Consider the following 22,964-nt stretch of genomic DNA (forward strand, 5'->3'; position numbering starts at 1 on the left):
TCTAACAGCCTGAAATTCAAACCATAAATCCAGATATGCCTTATTAATATTGTGACAAACACAATCAAATTAAGCATAACAAATTCATTTTTTGAACAGAAATATAAACTCAACAGAAGTAAGGATGGCCACAGAAAACCTATTCTGCCCATAAATTATCTTGTGACAGGAAGAACATTGTGGTTGTGTTACTCTCTTAATAGAACCCTGTCTATTATAGTTAGGATATGTTTACAATGATTAAGGTAAAGTGTTAAAGTGTCAATTCACAACATCTGAGGTGGGTAACTGGCTTATTCATGGGATATGGTTTAGGCTACATTTTCATGGATGATTAGCACATCCTGCAATTATCTGCTGCAAAATACTGCTTACTCCTGCATCTGGAATGACAGATGTGTGCGCATAGCTGTAGCTGCTCAGCCCATACAATGCAATGATAGGCTGACAGTGGCCACAGCTATTTGTGCCTTCCAGTGTCCAGCCAAATTCACTGACCTGCATTGTTGCAGCTCTTAACATTCTGTGTCCACCAGGTAGGTAGGCTGTTGCTTGAGAGGCACTGTGTGAGTGAAATACCACCCGTTCTCACAGAAGCAACCTGTACAGAAGCAAGACAGGAGCACCAGCTTGAAAGCTAACAATGGGTAAGGCACTGAAAGAAGGCAAGGAGGTGGGGGTGGGGGGTAGTTCTGCTGTTAAAGCGGTTGTAAGCCGCTGCTGTGTGGCTTGTGAAGGAAAAAAAAAAAACACTGGCTAGGCAATGGCATAATGTGCTTATATGCATCGCATACAAGCACATTATGAAATACTCACCTTGGAATGAAGCCCTCCAGCGCTGTACTGTCACTGCTTTGAGGGCTGACATGTTCCCCCGGTCTTTCTTCCTGGTTCGCGAGCTCCGACTGTGTGATTAACCATAATCTTAACCATGCCTTTTGATTTGTTTCACCCAGCCCCCAGGGTGAAACATGTCAGTGGGAGTGGCTAAGGAGGAGCTGAGGCTGAGGTTGTTTCTATACACCACTACACGCTGATCTGGCAGTGTGCAGCATCCCTATACTGCATGATTAAATTGATCTTTAGATGAAGTATTTTCGATGCTTGCACCTTTTTTTTTATACGGTGGATCACTGGACTGGTAACTTAGACACTTAGAGCGGCGCTATAACAGGATTGATGGGGTCACTGTGAACATACTCACTGTACATATTGATGTTTAGAGGGGAGGCTTAGCTGTCTGTCGACCTGGCCTTTGGCACCTCCCAAGATCAGACAACAATGACATCTCACTGAAGATATGTAGGACTTGAGACACATTAAGCATACCTAAAATAAATAAAAGTGTAAGTGTCCCTCGCGCTACTACTGAGTAAATGCAGTGAATGTCCACCGGGTAAAAAAATGTGTGATGATATCTGTTCACACTACACCTATAGGAAATACTAGATAAAAGTGATCTTGCGCTGTCAAATCTATTCACACATAGTAAAGTGGATTACACGTATATAAAGTGCATAACAATAAATGACATCACAAATGAGTGGATATAATAAACTAAGTCAAAAACAAGTGATAAGAAAAATATATAAATCGATATAAAGGTGCTCTGTATCCGTGCAATGAGAGTGAAAAATCCAAAGACAGAATAAGTGAAGGGCCCAGTTCTAGCTGTAAAAACTGTATAAAGTGACCTAGTGGAAATAAATAGGCTGGCCAAAGTTCATAGATGTCCTCATAAAAAGTCTCTTGATAACATCAGTCTCTCAGAACTCTCACCTAATAGGTAATAAAACAAGCATCGCTAGTTGGCATCAGTTTGTAGATCTATGTACAGTGTCAGAATGAAGCCCAGAAAGTCCTCGTCCATTCACCACGGCTTTAGTAATTTCCTATCTGCTCCCAGTACAGCACACATGCCTGCCACAATGTGTTCCACCGAGGCATGGATGGCCCGGTGGTAAAGAGAGGAGAAAGAAAGCCTCCAATAGTGTAGTATGTTAGGTGAATAAAATTAGATTTATTAAGGGCTTCAGGGTGGACTCTTACATGAAAACAGTTAAAAACAAGCAAAATACAGATAGAAAGGTGTCTAGAGCGCCTCCTCACGTGACTTCTGGTTTACGTCTGCTCTCCGCCACTCCCTACGCGTTACGTCACGACTCATGACTTCATCTGGGGATGAAGTCACGAGTCATGACGTACACGTAGGGAGTGTTTTCATGTAAGAGTCCACCCTGAAGCCCTTAATAAATCTAATTTTATTCACCTAACATACTACACTATTGGAGGCTTTCTTTTCTCCTCTCCTTACCACCGGGCCATCCGTGCCTCGGTGGAACACATTGTGACAGGCATGTGTGCTGTACTGGGAACAGAGTGGAAATTACTAAAGCTGTGGTGAATGGACGAGGACACTGTACATAGATCTACAAACTGATGCCAACTAGCGATGCTTGTTTTATTACCTATTAAGGTGAGAGTTCTGAGAGACTGAGGGTTATCAAGAGACTTTTTATGAGGACATCTATGAACCTTGGCCAGCCTATTTATTTCCACACTAAGTCACTTTATACAGTTTTTACGGCTAGAACTGGCCCCTTCACTTATTCTATCTTTGGATTTTTCACTCTCATTGCAAGGATAGAGAGCACCTTTTATATCGATTTATATATTTTTCTTATCACTTGTTTTTATTTTATTATATCCACTTGTTTGTGATGTAATTTATTGCTATGCACTTTATATACGTGTAAGCCACTTTAGTATGTGTGAATAGATTTGACAGCGTGAGATCACTGTTATCGAACATTAAGCATGCCATCGCATCTGTGTAATACCTACTCTACATTTATATTCCTTCCCCATTGGACACTGCATATTTACCGTACCGGTTGCATCTTTATTATACTACACTGCATGCGTTTTTTTTGGGACTTCTAATAAGTGCACCAATGCTTCTTAAAAGGCCTTAATGATAGCCTGCAGAAGAACCTCTTAAAGAACTGCCCTTCTCATTAAATTACCATACACATCCCTCTTTTCTCTGTTGTTCCTAATTTACCATGGACCATGACTACCAGTCTGTTTAGACCTAGTATAACCTGCTTTAAAGCACTCTGGCAGTATAGTCTTGCCTTTGGTAGTTTACACATCATCACTGCCCACTGCTGCACCTACAATGGTGTTGCTACTGTTTATGCTGATCTGGCAACCAAGCGTTACTATACTACTTAGTCTTTACTACCCAACATTTTGTATGCTAATAATGTGACCATCAGTGTTGCCTCAATTCTATGTTTAATTTGTTATCAACTCTGCCTAGTGACAATATATTAAGTCACTATACTTATTTGCATAATGTCTGTTTCTTTGACAAAGTGTTAGTTCTGATTGCTACTCCACTGTGTCAGAGGAGTTTAGATTCCTGGGAAGGTTGAGGCAAAAAAAAAAAAAAGACATTCTTTTCAGCAGCTCCTACGAGGGTAGCACTACATAGTATCAAAGTTTAACATGGTATACTAAGCCCCGGTTCACACAGGGGTGACTTGTCAGGCGACCTAGCCACCTGACAAGTCGTGTCCCATTCTGTACTACGGAGCCGTTCTAATAGGAGCGACGCAAGTCGCTCCGACTTAGAAAAAGGTTCCTGTAGTATTTTTGGGGCGACTTTAGGCAACTTGCATTGACTTCTATACAGAAGTCGTTTTGCAAGTCGCCGCTGAAGTCGTGTGCAGGTCGCCTAGGTGAGGCGATCTGCAAGTCGTGCCACCCCTGTGTGAACCAGCACTTAGGCTTTATGTACACGGGACCTTGCTCAACCTCTCCTGAAAGATTTAACTTGACAGCTAGAAACCGGCGTCTAAAAACATCCGTTTAGCTGCGTTTACATGCCACATTTAGTCACGTTTAGCTGCGTTTAGCCATGTTTGCGTGTAGAAAGGTTTGTAAAAAAAAAAAAGTTATCTTTTTTTTTGTTAAACATAAAAAACGTCTGTAAACGAAACGCTGCTAAACGCGAGTTACCTCGTTTAGCAGCGTTTACAAGCTGTTATTTTTTTCCGTTCCAAAAAAAGCTTCTAAATTCAACTGCCTAGAAACAACTATAAATGACCCTGTGTACATGTACTGGTAAGATAACATAGAGGAGAGTTCAGGGACAGCTGAAAAAAAATGCCCAACTGCTCCTAAATGTCCCTTTACCAGCAGCAGCAGTGTACATGAGGCCTAAGAAGAAACTGATACTTCTGCTTATCTTCATCTTCCTTATAATAATTGTCTTTTTTACCTCCAGGCCTAAATTATCTGAAACATTGATGACCTTTGCTGATTGCTTCCCTGTAGTGCTACAGAGCAAGTTCAGTCAAGTAGCTTTTATGTCTGACCCTGTACAAAGTGCACAGAGAACAGAGTGACCTTTTCTGTTCTACAAGAGTACAAGCAAGGCAAGGATTACATTTCACACTCCTGTTCTGTTCTGTATCCACTTTGTACAGTGCCATGTAAACCTGCTGTTGAAATAATTCTGCTCTGCAGCAATACAGGAAGATCAGCATCTAAGGTCATTAGTATTGCACAGACACTAATAATGAGGCTAAAAATGGTCCTATATGAAGAATGGCAGATATACAGCATTAGTGCACCATAATAAAATGTGTGATTACAGAAAAAGTTGATGTAGTAATATACAGCACGTAGTAATAATGTCCTGTACAGATCTAAGCCCCGGGTGGGCAGGGCAAAATGTGTTGGGGGCATGGTTTTCTGGCAGAGACATGTAGGCTGAAGTTGATCCTTACAAAGGTTATGCTGGCTTGTCGGGACAGAGAGGTTTTCTCTATTCACTGCATACATTACTCTGAATGCGCATACTGATAGCCTGCACCCCTTTACCTGTGGATCGTGGGAATGGAATACCTGTCTGTGAATGCTATTCCAAGCTTAGTCTAAGCTCATAACAAAGAGTCGGTTATGGTGAGGATGAAAAAAGGAACCAATATTCTTCCAGTTGTACTTCAAATTATTGTGAAGTGCATCCCAATGCCTTCTCAAAAGAAAATGCATGTTTTACATGTCATTGCTTCTATCTAGATTAGAAAGTATAGTCAGACAGGTTACAATGACGTGGGCGGGCCAAAAAGCCCTCCATTAACCTGTGCAAAGTACAGCAGAGTCTTCTTAAACAGAGAGATCTACAGATCCCACTTTCAGCATACATCTCTAAAAAGTTGATGGACCCATACAAAACCATTGATTGATACTTTCTCATTGCTTCCCAAACCCTTCGGCATAGAAGGCATCATTTTCATGCACTGCAATAATGATGGTCAACAAACCTTAAGTAGCAATTTGGAAAAAATTACTTATTTTTAGACAGTGGATGGAGTCATGCAACTCAATCTTACTTTCCAATTTCTCGCTAAGCCCTATTCTATAGAAGGCATTGTTTCTATGCATTACACTAATGATAGCCACCATGCCTTAAAACTGAACTCCAGATAAAAATTTACTTTTAGGAAGACCGCATTTGAAATAAGTTATCTCTATTGAAGAGAATCCTTGGTCTACAGAAACATTTCTGTAAAGAGTCCACAACATAATGCCCCCAATGACAGCTAAGCAGCTATGGTTCATTGATCCCCAAGGATATGAATCCTAAACGGGACAGTGAGATACAATGTGGTAGTTTAGTTATAGCCTGGTGCACTTAGCTTCTGTCTTCTCATATATATACAGTATCTCACAAAAGTGAGTACACCCCTCACCTTTTTGTAAATATTTTATTCTATCTTTTCATGTGACAACACTGAGGAAATTACACTTTGCTACAATGTAAAGTAGTGAGTGTACAGCTTGTATAACAGTATAAATTTGCTGTCCCCTCAAAATAACACAAAATACATATAGAAGAAAAAGGTTCTTTCTTAAGTTTATTTAGATAAAAGATGGCTAATAGCATACAACAATGCAGTTAATACCATACAGTATAGAGTACATATCGTGAGAGTACAGAGGTATGTATTAAATGAGAGCTCGGTCTGGTTGAAGCGTTTCTCATAACTCCCACTTCTTCAGGACCATTCAAGCATGTATAATATGCAACTCTTTAGTGAGAATATGTAGCTCCTACAGGCATCATAAAAATAAAGATAAATGGTGTTAATCTGCATATTTAGTCAGTAATGCTAACGCTTCCAAAGTGGTCAGGGCCCTATACAGTGGTGGCTGGGGCTGGTGATATATTTGGGGCAGCCACCCCCCCCCCCCCTCCCTCCCTGTTAGGTCAGTCTACCAGCTTTTTTGCACATCTGGAGAGTGACATTTTTTACCATTCTTCTTTGCAAAATAGCTCAAACTCTATCAGATTGGATGGAGAGTGTCTATGAACAGCAATTTGCAATTTTCAAGTCTTGCCACAGATTCTCAATTGGCACAGATTGCCACAGATTCTCATTCTTAATTGCCACAGATTCTCAATTGAATTTAGGTTCCAGACTTTGACTGGACCATCTAACACATAAATATGTGTTATTCTGAACCATTCCATTGTAGCTCTGGCTGTATGTTTAGGGTGGTTGTCCTGCCGGAAGGTGAACCTCTGCCCCAGTCTCAAGTCTTATGCAGACTCTAACAGGTTTTCTTCTAAGATTGCCCTGTATTTGGCTCCATCCATCTTTCCATCAACGCTGACCAGCTTCTCTGTCTCTGCTGAAGAAAAGCATCCCCACAACATGATGCTGCCACCACCATGTTTCATGGTGGGGATGGTGTGTTCAGGGTAATGTGCAGTGTTAGTTTTCTGCCACATATAGCATTTTGTTATTAGGCCAAAAAGTTCAATTTTGGTCTCATCTGACCAGAGCACCTTCTTCCACATGTTTGCTGTGTTCCCCACATGACTTCTTGCAAGCTGCAAATGGGACTTCTTATGGCTTTCCTTCAACAATGGCCACTCTTCTATAAAGGCCAGATTTGTGGAGTGCATGATTATTAGTTGTCCTGTGGACAGATTCTCCCACCTGAGCTGTGGATCTCTGCAGCTCCTTCAGAGTTACCATGGACCTCTTGGCTGCTTCTCTGATTAATGCTCTCCATGCCCGGCCTGTCAGTTTAGGTGGACGGCCATGTCTTGGTAGGTTTGCAGTTGTGTTATACTCTTTCCATTTTCAGATGATGAATTGAACAGTGCTCCATGATATGTTCAAAGCTTGACAGATTTTTTTTTTTTTTTTTTATAACCTAACTCTGCTTTAAACATCTTCACAACTTTATCCCTGACCTGTCTGGTGTGTTCCTTGGCCTTCATGATGCTGTTTGTTCACTAAGGTTCTGTAAAAAAAAACCTCTGAGGGCTTCACAGAACAGCTGTATTTATACTGAGATTAAATTACATTCAGGTGGACTCCATTTACTAATTAGGTGACTTCTGAAGGCAATTGGTTCCACTAGATTTTAGTTAGGGGTATAAGAGTAAAGGGAGCTGAATACAAATGCACGGCACACTTTTCAGATATTTATTTGTAAAAAATTTTGAAAACCATTTATCATTTTCCTTCCACTTCACAATTATGTGCCGCTTTTTGTTGGTCTATCACATAAAATCCCAATAAAATACATTTACGTTTTTGGTTGTAACATGACAAAATGTGGAAAATGTCAAGGGATATGAATACTTTTTCAAGGCACTGTATATGCAGAATAATACCTGTGTCTTCTGCCTTCTGTGTGTTCAGGATTCCCAGTCCCATATTTTGATCCCATATATATTATACCTGTTACCGCAGATCTGGATGTGGTGGGCTATTCCCATGGGCTGGTAGGCGCTATCCCCATCTGGAGATCCATGTCAACCTTTTAATTTATTTTTATGATGCCTGTAGAAGCTACATATACGCAATAAAATTAAGTTACATATTGTACATGCTTGAATGGTCCTGAAGAAGCGGGAGTTCCACGAAACGGGTCGACCAGACAAAGTTCTCATTAAGTATATACCTCTGTGCTCTCACAATATGTACCCTATCATCGGGAGCAGTGATCTCTGTCATGTTCTAGTGAGACAATCCCCCCTACAGTAGGACACACTTAACCCCTTGATCGCCCCCTAGTGTTTAACCCCATCCCTGCCAGTGTCATTTACACAGTAATCAGTGCATTTTTATAGCACTGATCGCTGTATAAATGACAATGGTGCCAAAATAGTGTCAAAAGTGTCTGATGTGTCTGCCATAATGTCGCAGTCACGAAAAAAATCGCAGATCGCCGCCATTACTAATAAAACATTTTTTTTATAATAAATGCCATAAATCTATCCCCAATTTTGGAGACACTATAACTTTTGCACAAACCAATCAATATACGCTTATTGCATTTTTTTTTTTTTAATCAAAAATATGTAGAATACATATCGACCTAAACTGAGAAAGAAATTTAGTTTTTTTATATATTTTTTGGGGATATTTATATAGCAAATAGTAAAAAATAGAATTTTTATAACAGCTTACCTGTAAAATCCTTTTCTTGAAAGTACAGCACGGAACACAGAGCACCATATTAATTACTGAATGGGTTATAGGCCACCTTCAGGTGATGGACACTGGAATAATTAAAGACAGGAAGTCCCACTCCCCATATAACCCCTCCCATACAGGGAGAACCGCAGTTTTTATAGCAAAGCAATATACATATATCCCAAAAAAGACCTCTGTGCCCCGTGATGTACTTTCAAGAAAAGGATTTTACAGGTAAGCCGTTATAAAACTCCTATTTTCTTTATCGTACATCACGGGACACAGAGCACTATATTAATTACTGAATGGGATGTCCCAAAGCAATGCTATCTGAGGGGAGGGGGACACAAAACGACAAGTGCAGACCGCTGTCAGAGGACCTATACTGCTGCCTGCAGAACACTGTGCCCAAAGGCGGCATCCTCTTGCTGACCTACATCCACTTGATAGAATTTTGTGAATGTATGTACTGATGACCATGTTCCGGCCTTGCAAACCTGAACCATGGAGGCTTGATGATGAACTGCCCAAGAGGCACTAACTGCCCTGGTAGAGTGTGCTCTCGGACGAAAAAAGGCGGATTTTCCTCTTTTAAATCATAGGCCTGAATAATGACCTGACGGATCCACCTAGAAATGGTCGATTTTGACGCTGCTTGCCCCCTTCTGGGGCCTTCTGGCAACACAAACAAATCGTCAGTCTTTCGTATCTGAGCAGTTGCTTCCAGATAGAAATTAATCGTTCTTACTATATCAAGGGAGTGTAGTAAGTTTTCCTCTGCAGAATATGGTTCTGGAAAAAACGAAGGTAGAAAAATATCCTGGTTCACATGAAAACTGGATACTACCTTAGGTAAAAGAGGACGGGCGAGGACGTAAGACCACCTTATCCTTATGAATGATCAAGTATGGCTCTCTACAAGAGAAAGCTGCCAACTTCAGAAACTCTTCTTATGAAGGTTATTGCAACCAAAAATATCAATTTGCTTGTGACAAGTACAAATGGACCATCACACATTGGTTCAAAGGGAGACTCCTGAAGAACCAACAAGACCAGGTTTAAATCCCATGGGCACAGAGGTGGTTTAAACGGTGGGTTTATACGCAATACTCCCTGTATAAAGGCCCAAAGTAAGGAATGCAAAGCCAGAGGTTTTTGGAAAAAAACTGACAAGGCCGAGACTTGACCTTTGATAGAACTCAAGGTTAGTTTCATCTCTACTCCTAACTGTAGGAAGGTGAGAATTCAACTTATGACATACTTGCGAGGATGCCAACCCTTGTTTCTGCACCAGGAAACATAGGCCTTCAAGATGCTATAGTAAATAGCCCTAGAGGCTGACTTCCTTGCATTAATCAGGGTAGTTACCACTGAACCTGAAAGCCCCCCGACATCCTAGAATGAGGGTCTCAACAGCCAAACCATCAAATATAGCATTTGTAAGGCAGGGTGGAACACTGGCCCTTGCGAAAGCAGGTCCAGGCGGAATGGAAGAGTCCAAGGATCCTCTACTGCCATCCGCACGATCTCCGCATACTAGGATCACCTGGGCCAAGCCAGAGCAACTAGAATTACTAGCTTCCATTCCCCTTTTAACCTACGGAAGCAAGCAAACTGGAGGAAATGCATAATCCAGTGAGAATTGATCCCACGGAGTCACACAAGCGAGCGGATCCCTTGTCCTTGACACAAAGTTGGCCAGTTTTCTGTTGAACCTGGACGCTAATAAGTTCACATCCAGGGTACCCCACTTCTGACGTATGGCCAGAAAAAAGTCAGGATGCAGAGACCATACTCCCCAAAGCAATTGCTGGCAACTCAAGAAATTTGCCTGTCAATTTTTCACTCCTGGGATAAACACCGAAGATGAGAAAGGAATATGCTCTTCTGCTCAAGCCAGAATGTGGCTTACTTCTTTCTAGGCGGCATGACTTTTGGAGCCGCCTTGGTGATTGATATAGGCTACGGCCGTGGCATTGACGGACTGAATCCGGACAGGATAGTTTTGTAATCTGCTTGTCCAGGCCCTTAGGGCCAGACATGCCGCCTGAATTTCTAGAATGTTGATGGGCAAGGCCCTTTCAGACTCCGATCACTTCCCCTGGACAGAGTTCCCTTCTAAGACAGCTCCCCAGCCTAAGAGGCTGGCATCAGCCATCACTACTCTCCAGGTAACAGGTATGAAGGTTTTTCCCTTCTGCAAGTTGTTGGTTAACAATTACCAATTGAGACTCTGGCCTACGCTTGGAGTCAAGCTTATCCAGTAATCCAAGTCCTGGTTTTTCCTGCTCCAAACAGATAGAACTGTTTTGCAGAAGCCTTGAATGGAATTGGGTATAGGGAACTGCCTCTAATGAGGCTACCATCTTCCCTAACAACCTCATGCAAAGGTGGATGGAAGGACTCACCCTTGTCCTGACTGTGTGAACCAGTTCTCTTATAGCGCAAACTTTTGCCTGGGGTAAAAAACACTCTCTTGTGGGTTGTGTCTATAACTAAACCCAAGTACTCCAGCCTTTTTACTGGCCATAGGGGTGATTTTTCTAGGTTGAGAATCCAGCCCAGGTGTTCCAGATAAGTGACTATACTGGACACCCCTTGATTTAACCGTGCCACTGACAGATGACCTCCTGATGGTAGATCAAGGTATGCCATTACTGCTATACTCTGGCCTCTTAGTCTTACTAGTACTGGGGCCAAAACTTTCGCAAATACATGGGAAACAATGGTTAACCCGAAGGGCAAGGCCACGAACTGCAAGTGGCGCTGTTCTACCGCAAAATGCAGAACTTCTGATGAGCGGGGAAATTGGCACATGTAGATATGCATCTTTGATGTCTATTGATGCTAGAACTTCTCCCCCCCGTAGGGTGGATTCATGCGAAAAGAGAGGATGTTAGGGAAGTAATTCAGATTTTTGTGATCTAAAATGGGTCTGACATCTCCAATTGGTTTCGATACCAGGAGGAGATTTGAATAAAACCACATACCCTGCTCTTCTGACGGGGTCTCTGTGATTACACCCTGAGACATCAATCCCTCCTCGGCCGTGAGCATCCAGGCGCTCGGCTGGATGCCCCCCCTCGCGGTAAAGGGGGGCGGGGCCCTGCGGGACCTGGCTTGGCCTGCCAGCGGGTGGGTTCCCCTTCAGGCCCATACAAACAACATTTCAACCAACATTTTAAAAACATTGCAACGTTTAAAACGCATACATATGTCTAAACAGATGCACACAAAAAAAACCAGTAACAGTCATAATAAAAATATCCAGGCTTTATTGTCCTTTTCTTTACTTTTCTCCTTTTTCATGATTTGCTTGTGTTTTAATTTTGGGTAAATGATCGCAAGCTTACATATATATAAATTTTTATTATGACTGTTACTGTTTTTTTGTGTTCATTTGTTTAGACATATGTATGCATTTTAAACGTTGCAACGTTTTTAAAATGTTGGTTGAAATGTGGTTTGTATGTGCCACTATTAGAGCCAGGTGTGTTTCAATCCATCAAAAAACGGGACACAGAAACGCAAAGCCCAAAAGAAAAAATACAAAAGCACCAAAAAACAAGAAGGGGACAAAAAAAGAAGTCGAAGTTGCAGGACTCCTCACAGGACTATCTCTCCATCAGAACTTTCTTAGAGGAAACCTCCCTTCTATCTAATGCCCCGTACACACGGTCGGATTTTCAGACGGAAAATGTGTGATAGGACCTTGTTGTCGGAAATTCCGACCGTGTGTAGGCTCCATCACACATTTTCCATCAGATTTTCCGACACACAAAGTTTGAGAGCAGGCTATAAAAATTTCCGACAACAAAATCCGTTGTCGGAATTTCCAATCGTGTGTACACAAATCCGATGGACAAAGTGCCACGCATGCTCAGAATAAATAAAGAGATGAAAGCTATTGGCTACTGCCCCGTTTATAGTCCCGATGCATGTGTTTTACGTCACCGCGTTCAGAATGATCGGATTTTCCGACAACTTTGTGTGACCGTGTGTATGCAAGACAAGTTTGAGCCAACATCCGTCGAAAAAATCCTAGGATTTTGTTGTCGGAATGTCCGATCAATGTCCGACCGTGTGTACGGGGCATAAAGGTCTGAATTTTTGTACTGTGAGACATTTTAATATTTTTGACACTATCCTTGACATTAATACATTTATTAGAAATGTGGCACTTAAGAAACACTATTATAACAATCATGTGTCAGATCATGAAGATTTTGTAGATTTGTCAGTTTGTAGTAGTGTTGATGATCAGGATGTGTTAGATCTCCGTGTGACATTGATGAGAGAGGGGGGCTTCTGCTGTTGTTTTCTCATCCTTTAGGGAGCTTTGCACTGGGGCACTGGGAGATTTGGAGGAGCTATCATGGGAGGGGGCATCTGGGAATCACAGTAATAGTGGGTTCATATGTCCACTTTCCCATCAAACGCTCAGATTTTTATTCAGTCAATGCACGTTGCCCAGAAATGGATACATTCCAAAAAGGTTGTTGAAAGAGACCTGACTATACTGTCCATGCAATCATCTTTGGACAGTTCAGTGAGGCGTGACAACCTTTCTAGTAGACAAAGGCACTTAAAATGTTATTACAAAGGTATTACCATCAAAAACTCTGACAAAGGAGGTTTGGTGGTAGTAATGGACTCACTGGTGATCCCACAAAAATTACAAAATGTTGTTGACCAACCTAGTGAATGAAGGGGTGTCTCTGGGTTTTTTTTTTTTAATAAAAAATGGTAGCTAATTTGATTCTGGAATACCCCAATTTTTTCACCATCTCCCAAAAACTTATAAGGGGTTAAATCAGCTGCATGGAAGGCCCATCATTGCAGGGATTGGATCTCTTAATGAGAGATTGGGAGAATGGTTAGACAGTGTCCTGCAGCCTCTAGTGTGCAGTCTCTGCAGCTATCTTAAGGATACAAACCATCTTCTGAGTATTGTCCAGGACATGACATGGAACGACAGTTCACTGTGGGTCACACGTGATGTCTCGAGTTTATATTCCTGCATTCTACATGAAAAAGTGCGCAACTGTGCTTTTAAGCAAGTTTGTAAGCAAGCACCTGCCCAACTGCAGTTAGTCCTATACTTAGACCTGCAGGATAGAAAACACATATGCAATATATTGGAGATACAACTTCCTAAAATGCACCCATGCTCATGTTTTTCAAACATGTACTTTAAAAACATGCAATCTAAGCAATACATTTGCAAGTATGTTTATAATGCTGTGCCTGTCTACAAGCAGATAATAACACTTTTAAGTGAGCTGCTAATCATCCAGGGGTGTATCTACTTACAGATGAACATGCCCCTCAGTTAGGCAGAAAATATGCAGCATGTAATCATGACTTGTCTGCACCAGTTCCCCCAAGCGAGTACTCACACGCTTATGGGCCGCTGTTCTCTCCAAGGTCTATCTGACCTGTCACCACATGGCAATGGCCGCCCTTCTTCTTCCTGCCTATATAAAAAAAAATAGGCTAGACTTGAGCGAACCTGCTCCCTCTAGTAGCTGGGGAAAAACAGCAGCCCACATGAGCAAGAGCACATAGCATAAATGAACAGCCCGGAGAACAAACAGACAGTCAGATCTTAAAGAAGTTCATAGGAGTTACCCCAGGATCTTCTTAACTTACCATTCCCGCTGCAGGGTACTTACTGGAATAGTCACAGTGACCCAATCTTCACCCATCACGGCGGGTTGGAGTCATGCCAGAGCTTCAAGGGCGGGGCCCCTTTTGTGTATAGGGTCCACTGCCTTGGACCTGTAAAGGGCTCTGCCAGAATAACCTGTGGTATAGGAATGTGACCAAGGTACTGGATCACAGAGCCCAGCTCTCCTTAAGAGAAGCGTTACAGGCAAGACCTTGTTCTTCCAAACCGAGGCTCAGGTACCATCCACTGTAGCCCTTGCTTTGAATGGATCCGATTGCACAGCTTCTTGACCCAGTCAGGATCCTCTAAGGAGCATTCTTTCAGCACAAACTTAACCGTGAACAACACCTTAGACACTGGCGAAAAAACTGAGGTTCTCCCTGTATTGGAGGGGTTATATAGGGAGTGGGACTTCCTGTCTTTAATTATGCCAGTGTCCATAACCTGAAGGTGGCCTATAATCAATTCAGTAATTAATATGGTGCTCTGTGTCCTGTGATGTACGATAAAGAAAATATTGCGTTTTTTTTCAAAATTGCTGCTTTTTTTGTTTATACCGCAAAAAATAAAAACCGCAGAAGTGATCAAATAAAACCAAAAGGAAACTCTATTTGTGGGAAAAAAAGGACGTCAATTTTGTTTGGGTGCAATGCCGCACGACTGTGCAATTGTCAGCTAAAGTGACGCAGTGCCGTATCGCAAAATGTGCTCTGGTCAGGAAGGGGGTAAATCCTTCCGGGGCTGAAGTGGTTAATAAAGGACCTTTTTAATCCATATGCATTGTGTGATGTGTTCTCAAAGGCATATGTAAAGTCTCACCCCTTTTACCTGTGCCCTTTCTCTCTTTCATTCAATTTGGGATGATGCCAAAGAGATAAACGATATCATATGGCATCTCATTCTCAGTCCACACTATATCTTTCTTACAATTTTTTTAAGTGTCTACCTGGATGTTTAAAAAAAAAAGTGGCTCTGGCTGAACCACACATCTTCAGTCTGGAGGTGTCCTCCACAGTACTCCTTCTTAACAACAGGATGTCTTCATTTTAAGAATAAGAAAAATGAATGACAGTGAGTGCAGGGTTATCTCCCCACACACTGAACTCTGCACCCACAGTGTAGTGATGCATTATAACATGTCACCTGCATCATCTAGAACTACCTATGTCCTGTGACCAAACAGGAGAGAGGATAAAGGAGGGGACAGCTCACGGTCCCTACTAATGATTGGTAGCCAGCATTACCAAAAACCAATCACAGTGGTTACATGATCGCAGATCCTTCCCACCCCCTGGGCATTCAAAAACTTTTAAAGAGACTTGGTTGGGCAGGAAGGGGTTAACTCTCTAGCATGTATAAAAAAAAACAGAAATATCCACTTTGATACATAAAGCATGCTATCTAAACAAACATACATGAAATATTGTCAAATCACTGTAGTAAATGTGAGCATCATTATCTCTCACCTGCCAAAGGCACAGTTGCAATCACTATTTTTGACGTAAAACTTTTGTCTTTGATAGATTAGTGTTGCTTACACTCATGTGTAGACAGACTTATCATTTAATGGCATTTTGTTCTAGGTCTCTGGGTGTCATTTTGTTTAAATTATTGATTCTCTGCTTTACAGAGATTTGGTGCTAGAATATTTTCCCCTTACCCTGGGCTGTTCTGCATGCAGATCATGTGTATCAATAACTGTGGTGTGCTCCCTGTACACATTACAAAATGCAGCTGGAGAATTCACTGCAGCTGCCTGCGCTTAATCACACCTTCTTTTCCTTACCATGGGAAACACAGTAAAAGCCTGACTAGCTTTTATTTAGCATTTAAAATATGAATCTGATGGCATGTCACATTTCTCCCTGGAAGGCTAGCTCTGATGGATGGGATTGTTGTGACTGATCCACAGTAATAACAAAAGTTATATTGTAAACAATGTAATGTGAACTTTCGGGAAGAAAATAATAAAGTATATTATGGAGGCTCTTTGGGGGAATGTCTCTTATTTTGCTTGTTTGCTCAGTTTAGTGTTCTTTGACAGTCTGTCCCCGATTATTGAGTCTGTAAGAGGAAGACCTCTACACCCTTTGTCACAAGCATTTTAATGCATTACTTTACATCTCTTTCTCTGGTTCTGTGTGCTCTATATAAACTGTAGAAGTTACACTGCAGTCCTATAAATGTACCCCAGTAAACTGTCAATCTGCAGCAGATGGAGATTGTACATATTCAAAGAATGTACTGTAGATCAACCTTTCTCAACCTTTTTACTATGGAGGACCCTATGAAGTAACCTTCCAGTCTCTGGGAACCTCTGCTAATAACAGTATTTACAGCTCAAACTACATTGGCCGCTTCCCGACCAGCCGCCGTCATTATACTGCGGCAAAGTGGCTCGTTCCTGCAAATTGGCGTAGCTGTACGTCGGCACGGGAACTCGCTTTTGTGGGCACTCCCATCGGCCAGGGCACTCCCATTGGCCAGCGGGGCAAGCCAATCAGCAGGTCCGGTAGACTCGATGTCCGCCAGCCACCCACAGTCGTTCCCCTGCAGTGACAGAACGGGGATCTGCCTGTGTAAACAAGACAAATCTCCGTTCTGACACAGATCCTGTCTTTCTGCTATGCAGGAAGATGGATCTGTGTGTTTCCCCAGTCACACAGTCCTCCATACAGTTAGAACACACAAAGAGGGAACACATTTAACCCCTTGATCGCCCCTAATCTTAACCCCTGCCAGTGTCATTATTACAATAACAGTGGATATTTTTAGCACTGATTACTGTAATAGTGTCACTGATTCCCAAAAAAGTGTCAAAAATGTCAGTTAGGTGTCCAATCTGTCTGCCGCAATGTCGCAGTCCAATGTCTAAAAATCACTGATCGCTGCCATTACTAGTAAAAAAAATAAATAAATAAAAATGCCATAAATCTATCCCCTATTTTGTAGACGCAATAACTTTTGCGCAAACCAATCAATACACGCTTATTTTGATTTTTTTTTTTACAAAAAAAATGTAGCAGAATTTTTTTTGGAAATGTTTTATAGCAGAAAGTAAAAGATTTTGTTTTTTTTTTCAAAATTGTTGCTTTTTTTTGTTTATAGAGAAAAAAATAAAAAACACAGAGGTGATCAAATACTACCAAAAGAAAGCTCTATTTGTGAGGAAAAAAGGACATCAGTTTTGTTTGGGTACAACATCGCAGGACCGTGCAATTGTCAGTTAAAGCGATGCAGTGCCGTGTCACAAAAAATGGCCTGGTCAGGAAGTGGGTAAATCCTTCCAGGCTGAAGTGGATAGTGTAAGGGTCAGAGACAAGCACGCTCTTTACATTTGTGGTAATTGGGAAGAATCCCCTTGTGCAGATAATGAGAAAGAACATTGAAGTCAGTGGTTACTTATCTGAGAATCAGAAATTGTCCATTGCTTAAGGCAGTGTTTCTCAACCTTTTTTCAGTCTTTAAAAATTATAGACAGTCTCGAGGTACCCCAATCTAAAATGTAAAAACTATTCTAATAGTTTTTCAAAATGCAGCAACACCCACACAAGTAGGACACACAATATTAGAGGTGATTTATTTTTCCAAAGCAAATGCACTTTTGCTAATTTGTACTGAATAGTATTTCAATGTTTCTCTTCTCCCTCACTCAGCTAATGTGACCTCAACACTGATGGAGAGAGGCAGGGGAGTGGCAAACAAGGATGCTCTGCAGGCGACTAACAACCTCCTTGTCAACCGATGATGTCATTGGTTGTTAGGACGCCGGCAGCTGGAGGTTGTAATGATGCACAATGAAAACCTGTGGCTTTGTGTAACTAAAAGGCAGGCTTCATCCACATGCTGGCTTTTATGCCAATTTTTGGCATTTTGCCAGGGCACCCTTGAAGAAACCTCAAGGCACCCTAGTTGAAAAAGGTTAAGAAAGGCTGAAGTAGGGGATCATGTCATATCCTATCATTTGCCACTTAGGTAATCCTTAAAGTTCGAATTTAAAAAAATCAAAACAAAAAAAATGTTATACTTACCTGCTCTGTGCAATTGTTTTGCAAAGAGCAGCCCCGTTCCTATTGTTTTTGGGTCCCCTGCCGGCGGTCCTGGCTACTCCCATCTGCCCTCCTGACTCCAGTAGCAAGCCGCTTGCTATGGGGGCACTTGAGCAGGCTCACTCCTGAGCCATGCTCCTGTGAATGGTCATTGCCCATTCACACACCGAGTGTGAATTGGCCCAACCCCTGCTCTCTCTTCATTGGCTCACTGGCTGTGATTGACATCAGCAGGAGCCAATGGTTTCCGCTGCTGTGTGAGCCAATGAGGAGACAGAGACCCAGGAGAGCTGTTGCTCTCATGCACATTGCTGGATCGAGATGAGGCTCAGGTAAGTATAAAGGGAGGGCTGCACCCAGAAGGTTTTTTACAATAATCTATAGAATGCATTAAGGTAACAAACCTTCTGCCTTTGGAACCACTTTAAACCTCAGATTCTTTCTTCTACACAAACCTCAGATAATACCTGCAAGATCTACTGTTTGCAGCTGTGCTCAGATGATTATAGGCAGACCCAGTGCTATGCAGCGAGCTATACACTGCCCCAGTTTGATAGCAATAGCACTGATTCAATGGCATATCCTCAAAGAGTGAAATGTGTGTGGTACACACAGGCGCCAAGGAGGAGGGGGCCCACTGTGCCCTCACATATTGTACAATATGGGTAAATGCTGTTTTGTTCTGTGTCTTTGCACGCAGCTGCAGCAAAGATCCAATCAGCGGGAGTGTATGAGGAGGAGATCTGGTGTTGGTCTAGTGCTGGGGGGGTAGTAATTGGCCATTGCTAAGGCAAATCACAGTTCTGCTAGCCACGGGGAAAGGAGAAAGAGAGCTTCTGCTGTGCGGGGGGGGGGGATTTGTGGGATAGAGAGTCACATATTACCAAACCCTGAACTCTGCTCCACTTACTACTGACCCCTGAACTCTGTGTCATCTGCTACTAATCTTTGAACTTTGCAAACATCACTTACCCCTGAACTCTGCTTTACTACTGACCCCTCAACTCACCATTACTTACAACTAACCCTTAAACTCTGCATCACTTATTACTGAACCTTTGTGTGAAATACTACTGAACCCCTGCACTCTGTGTCCCTTTAATCCATGATCAATATTAGGTGCAATAAAAAAGCACACTCACTATTTCCTATGATCATAGTTACCAACATTGTCCAAAAATGTTTAGGGATACTTTTTTGTCTGTAGGTGGAGTCTTATTATAATTAGGGGCGGGGCATGAGTTTGTAGGCGTGATGTAGCAGCAGAAGAAAAATGCGGTGCACAAAGCATGCCGCTGCGAAGAATGGGCAGGGTTTAAACTAAATATTAGGCATGGCTTAAAGAGTTCCTCCTTACATCAGGTGCCCCCAGTAGAGTCCCTCCTTACATCAGGTGCCCCCAGTAGAGTCCCTCCTTACATCAGGTGCCCCTAGTAGAGTCCCTCCTGCATGATTTGATCTCCGCCGCCATTACGAAAGACCAGCTCTTGTGGAGGCCGAGCACGTCTCGCCAAGGGGAAGAAACAAGAGGCGGAGCTGGGTGGCTGCCAATAGGAATGGAGCCAACCCCCTGCCCCACGGCCTTTCCCACAACAGGTCATAGACCGGTAGCAGGCCACGGTGTGGGGGGTTGGCAGCAGCTCCATTTCTATTGGCTGGTCTCTTTCCCCGTGTGTTTAGTGGAGAGGGGTGAGGCCTCTGATCCATGCAGCCAACTGGATTTAGTGTACAAGCGATTTGTCTACTTGTACACTGAAGAGAGAAGTCAGTTAGCTGCATGGATCGAAGGCCCCTCCCCTCTCCACACGGTGAAAGAGACCTGCCAGCTGGAAGGAGGTGATGTTTTCATAGCCAGAAGCTGCCGCGACTGTTGCCAAGAAAATTCCCGATGCCCGGGACAAAAGCAAAAAATCAAGCTTTTGATCGGGACGCGCTCAGATCGGGACAAGGGTCCAATTGTCAGATGGGCCCAACTCATGATCTTGCACACAGGCCCACTGCTTTCAGAAAAAAACAACCCTGCACTGATTTTAGCATTACTAACAATAATGAAGTAGTACAGGGTATCATGTAACTCAGTTGGATTGTTGCATGACAAAAATACTCTGTTTTCAAAATGGGACAAACTGGAAATGACTTGCAAGGAAAAGTAAAAGCAGTATCTAGTGATCAGTGAAACATCCATCACTAACAAATTAGCACATGCACAGACTGTGGGGTTGATTTACTAAAGGCAAATAGACTGTGCACTTTGCAAAGTGCAGTTGCACTCTGTAAGAGCAGTTGCTCCAAAGCTTAGTAAATGAGCAAAAGCTCTGCTGAGTTCCATCATCCAATCATATGCAAGCAAAAATGCAGTTTTTTAAATTTTCCTTGCATGTGATTGGGCATTCTTTGCAAAGTGAAGCTTAAAGAGTCCTCATTTATTAAGCTTCTGGAGCAACTGCACTTGCAGAGTGCAATTGCACTTTGCAAAGTGCACAGTCTAATTGCCTTTAGTAAATCAACCCCTGTGGCTCACTAATAAGACAAATAAGTAACATGCCTTTACCAAGCCTGCCAACATTCCAATTTACATTCACTAAGCTCTGTCATATACAGTAACTGTATGCAGTATCTAGGTACAGAGCAATGATGAGAGCTTCAGTCCAATGCAGCTTCTGGCCAGATTTCTTCAAAAGGATTAGAAATGTAAATAAAGGGTGACAAAACCTTGGATTGCTCAGCAAAGGCAAAATATATTCAAAAAGCAAAAGTAATTGCTGCTAAGGCTCCATTCACACTAATGCGTAGAGAGATCAACTTCTGTACAAACAGCCAGTCGAATTTGGCCACTGCAAAATTGGCCACATTCAATCCATCTATGATGGATAAACAGGTAAACAGGAAGAGCTGGGTATCGGTTATTCCTCACTCGCGTCAGACAGATGCGAGTAGAGGAGAACCGATTGGCTGCTCTCCTGACAGGGGGGGTCTGCGCTGATTGATTATCAGTGCAGCCTCCCCCCCAGGATGCCCACCCAGTACCACTAGGGATGCCACCAGGGATGGCCACCACTGATGACCATTAGGTATGCCACCCATGGCCACCAGGAATGGCAATGTGTGCCTACATATGCCAACGTGTGCCCACATATGATGTCAATCAGTGCAGCCTTTCAGTGCCCATCAGTGCCACCTATGAGTGCCCATCAGTGCTGCCTATGAGTGCCCATCAGACCCGCCTATGAGTGCCCATCAGACCCGCCTATGAGTGCCCATCAGTGCTGCATATCAGTGCCCATCAGTGTCGCATATCAGTGCCCATCATCAGTGCCACATTATCAGTGCTTGTCAGTACCGCCTTATCAGTGCCCTTCAATGCAGCCTATTCAGTGCCCATCAGTGAAGGAGAAAATGTACTTATTTACGAAATTTTATAACAGAAAGGAAAAAAAAATTTTTTTTCAAAATTTTCGATCTTTTTTTGTTTAGCAAAAAATAAAAACCCCAGAGGTGATCAAATATCACAGGCAGTGCAGCTCAGGATTGAGCTTGCAGGTGTGCCATGATAGAAAGTAGTTTCCTATGAAGGCACACCAAGAAGAGAAGGATCCATGAGCACCGACGGGAACCCCAGAAGAGGAGGATTGGGGCTGCTCTGTGCAATTCCATTCGTAAAAATGAAAACACAACAGCCAATTACATTGTGCTTGTGTTAATACAATTACAAGTATAATATGTCTATCAAACACATTTTGTTGGTTTATTTGTAATATATACATACTGTATGCTACCACAAATGCTCTCCAAAAATCATCACAGTGATAGTATAAACAGTATATAAGATGAATAAAAAAACCCACATTCACAACCAGTGCATATGAGTGGAAGCTGTGCTGAGATAGAATGCCTAAAAAGTTTTTTAAACAACTATTCAACATATAAATGTATGTAGCAAACACATGTGAAAAACACATACAAATATTATTAACAAACATGCATGTACATATAATCCACATGTTTAGTGCAAACTATAGTCCTTTATTTTAAAAGTCCCAGATTTAGTGTCCATGCAATCACAAGTGCTTCACAAATTTACTGAATATTTTGAAAAGTTGTTTTAAAAAAAAAAACAACTGAAAGGTACAATTTCACCTTTAACCACTAGTCCTGACTATTATCTAATTATAATTACCTTATCGGCCGATTCCGTTGCTTTCATACCCAAATATATCTCTATGCATAGGGGACAGCGTATATAAATAATTGACACAACACGGTGCTTCATACACTGTTCCGTTTTATTATCCCAGACAGGGTGTTAAATATAAATGAAAGATCTCTACCAATAAGGGGTACATGTTCAAATTACATATTTCCTTCAACAATGTATTCAACCAATCATAATTATTAACTCTTTATCATTATAACTCATTATGTGACCTTATATTATGTCACATTATATTATGTCACCCAGACAGATATAACTGCAGACCATCTCATGACACACACGTAACTTCCCGATGTCTGGTTTTGATTTCAACACAAACTCACTTCTTACACAACAATATATATATACTTTGATCAGCAAAAGGAGCAGTTGAGCCTTAGATTACAAAACATGAGGGGGGCTTTTTTACATGACTTTCAATCCTTTATTTTGTCACGAACATGACAATCACAAACCCTGTTGTGCCCAATATGCCCACGACATTCACCTGGACTACTTTCCCATAAATGTACCACTATTTT

The 22,964-nt window shown here is 42.0% G+C and overlaps 1 protein-coding gene across 2 annotated transcripts in view; it reads right to left on the reverse strand.

The window, feature by feature from the left end:
• Positions 1-22,539, reverse strand: part of SDR16C5 (short chain dehydrogenase/reductase family 16C member 5) — a 171,364-nt gene extending 148,825 nt beyond the window's left edge. The window contains exon 1 of one of the 2 annotated variants that reach the window (XM_073631654.1): positions 22,408-22,539. The gene's annotated coding sequence lies outside the window, so the exon portion shown is untranslated. The remainder of the gene's footprint in view (positions 1-22,407) is intronic. The other variant, XM_073631655.1, reaches the window with a different exon arrangement.
• Between the last annotated feature and the right edge of the window lie 425 nt (positions 22,540-22,964).

This window comes from Aquarana catesbeiana, linkage group LG05, assembly GCF_042186555.1.
Source record: "Aquarana catesbeiana isolate 2022-GZ linkage group LG05, ASM4218655v1, whole genome shotgun sequence".
In the NCBI taxonomy this organism is placed as follows: Eukaryota; Metazoa; Chordata; class Amphibia; order Anura; family Ranidae; genus Aquarana; species Aquarana catesbeiana.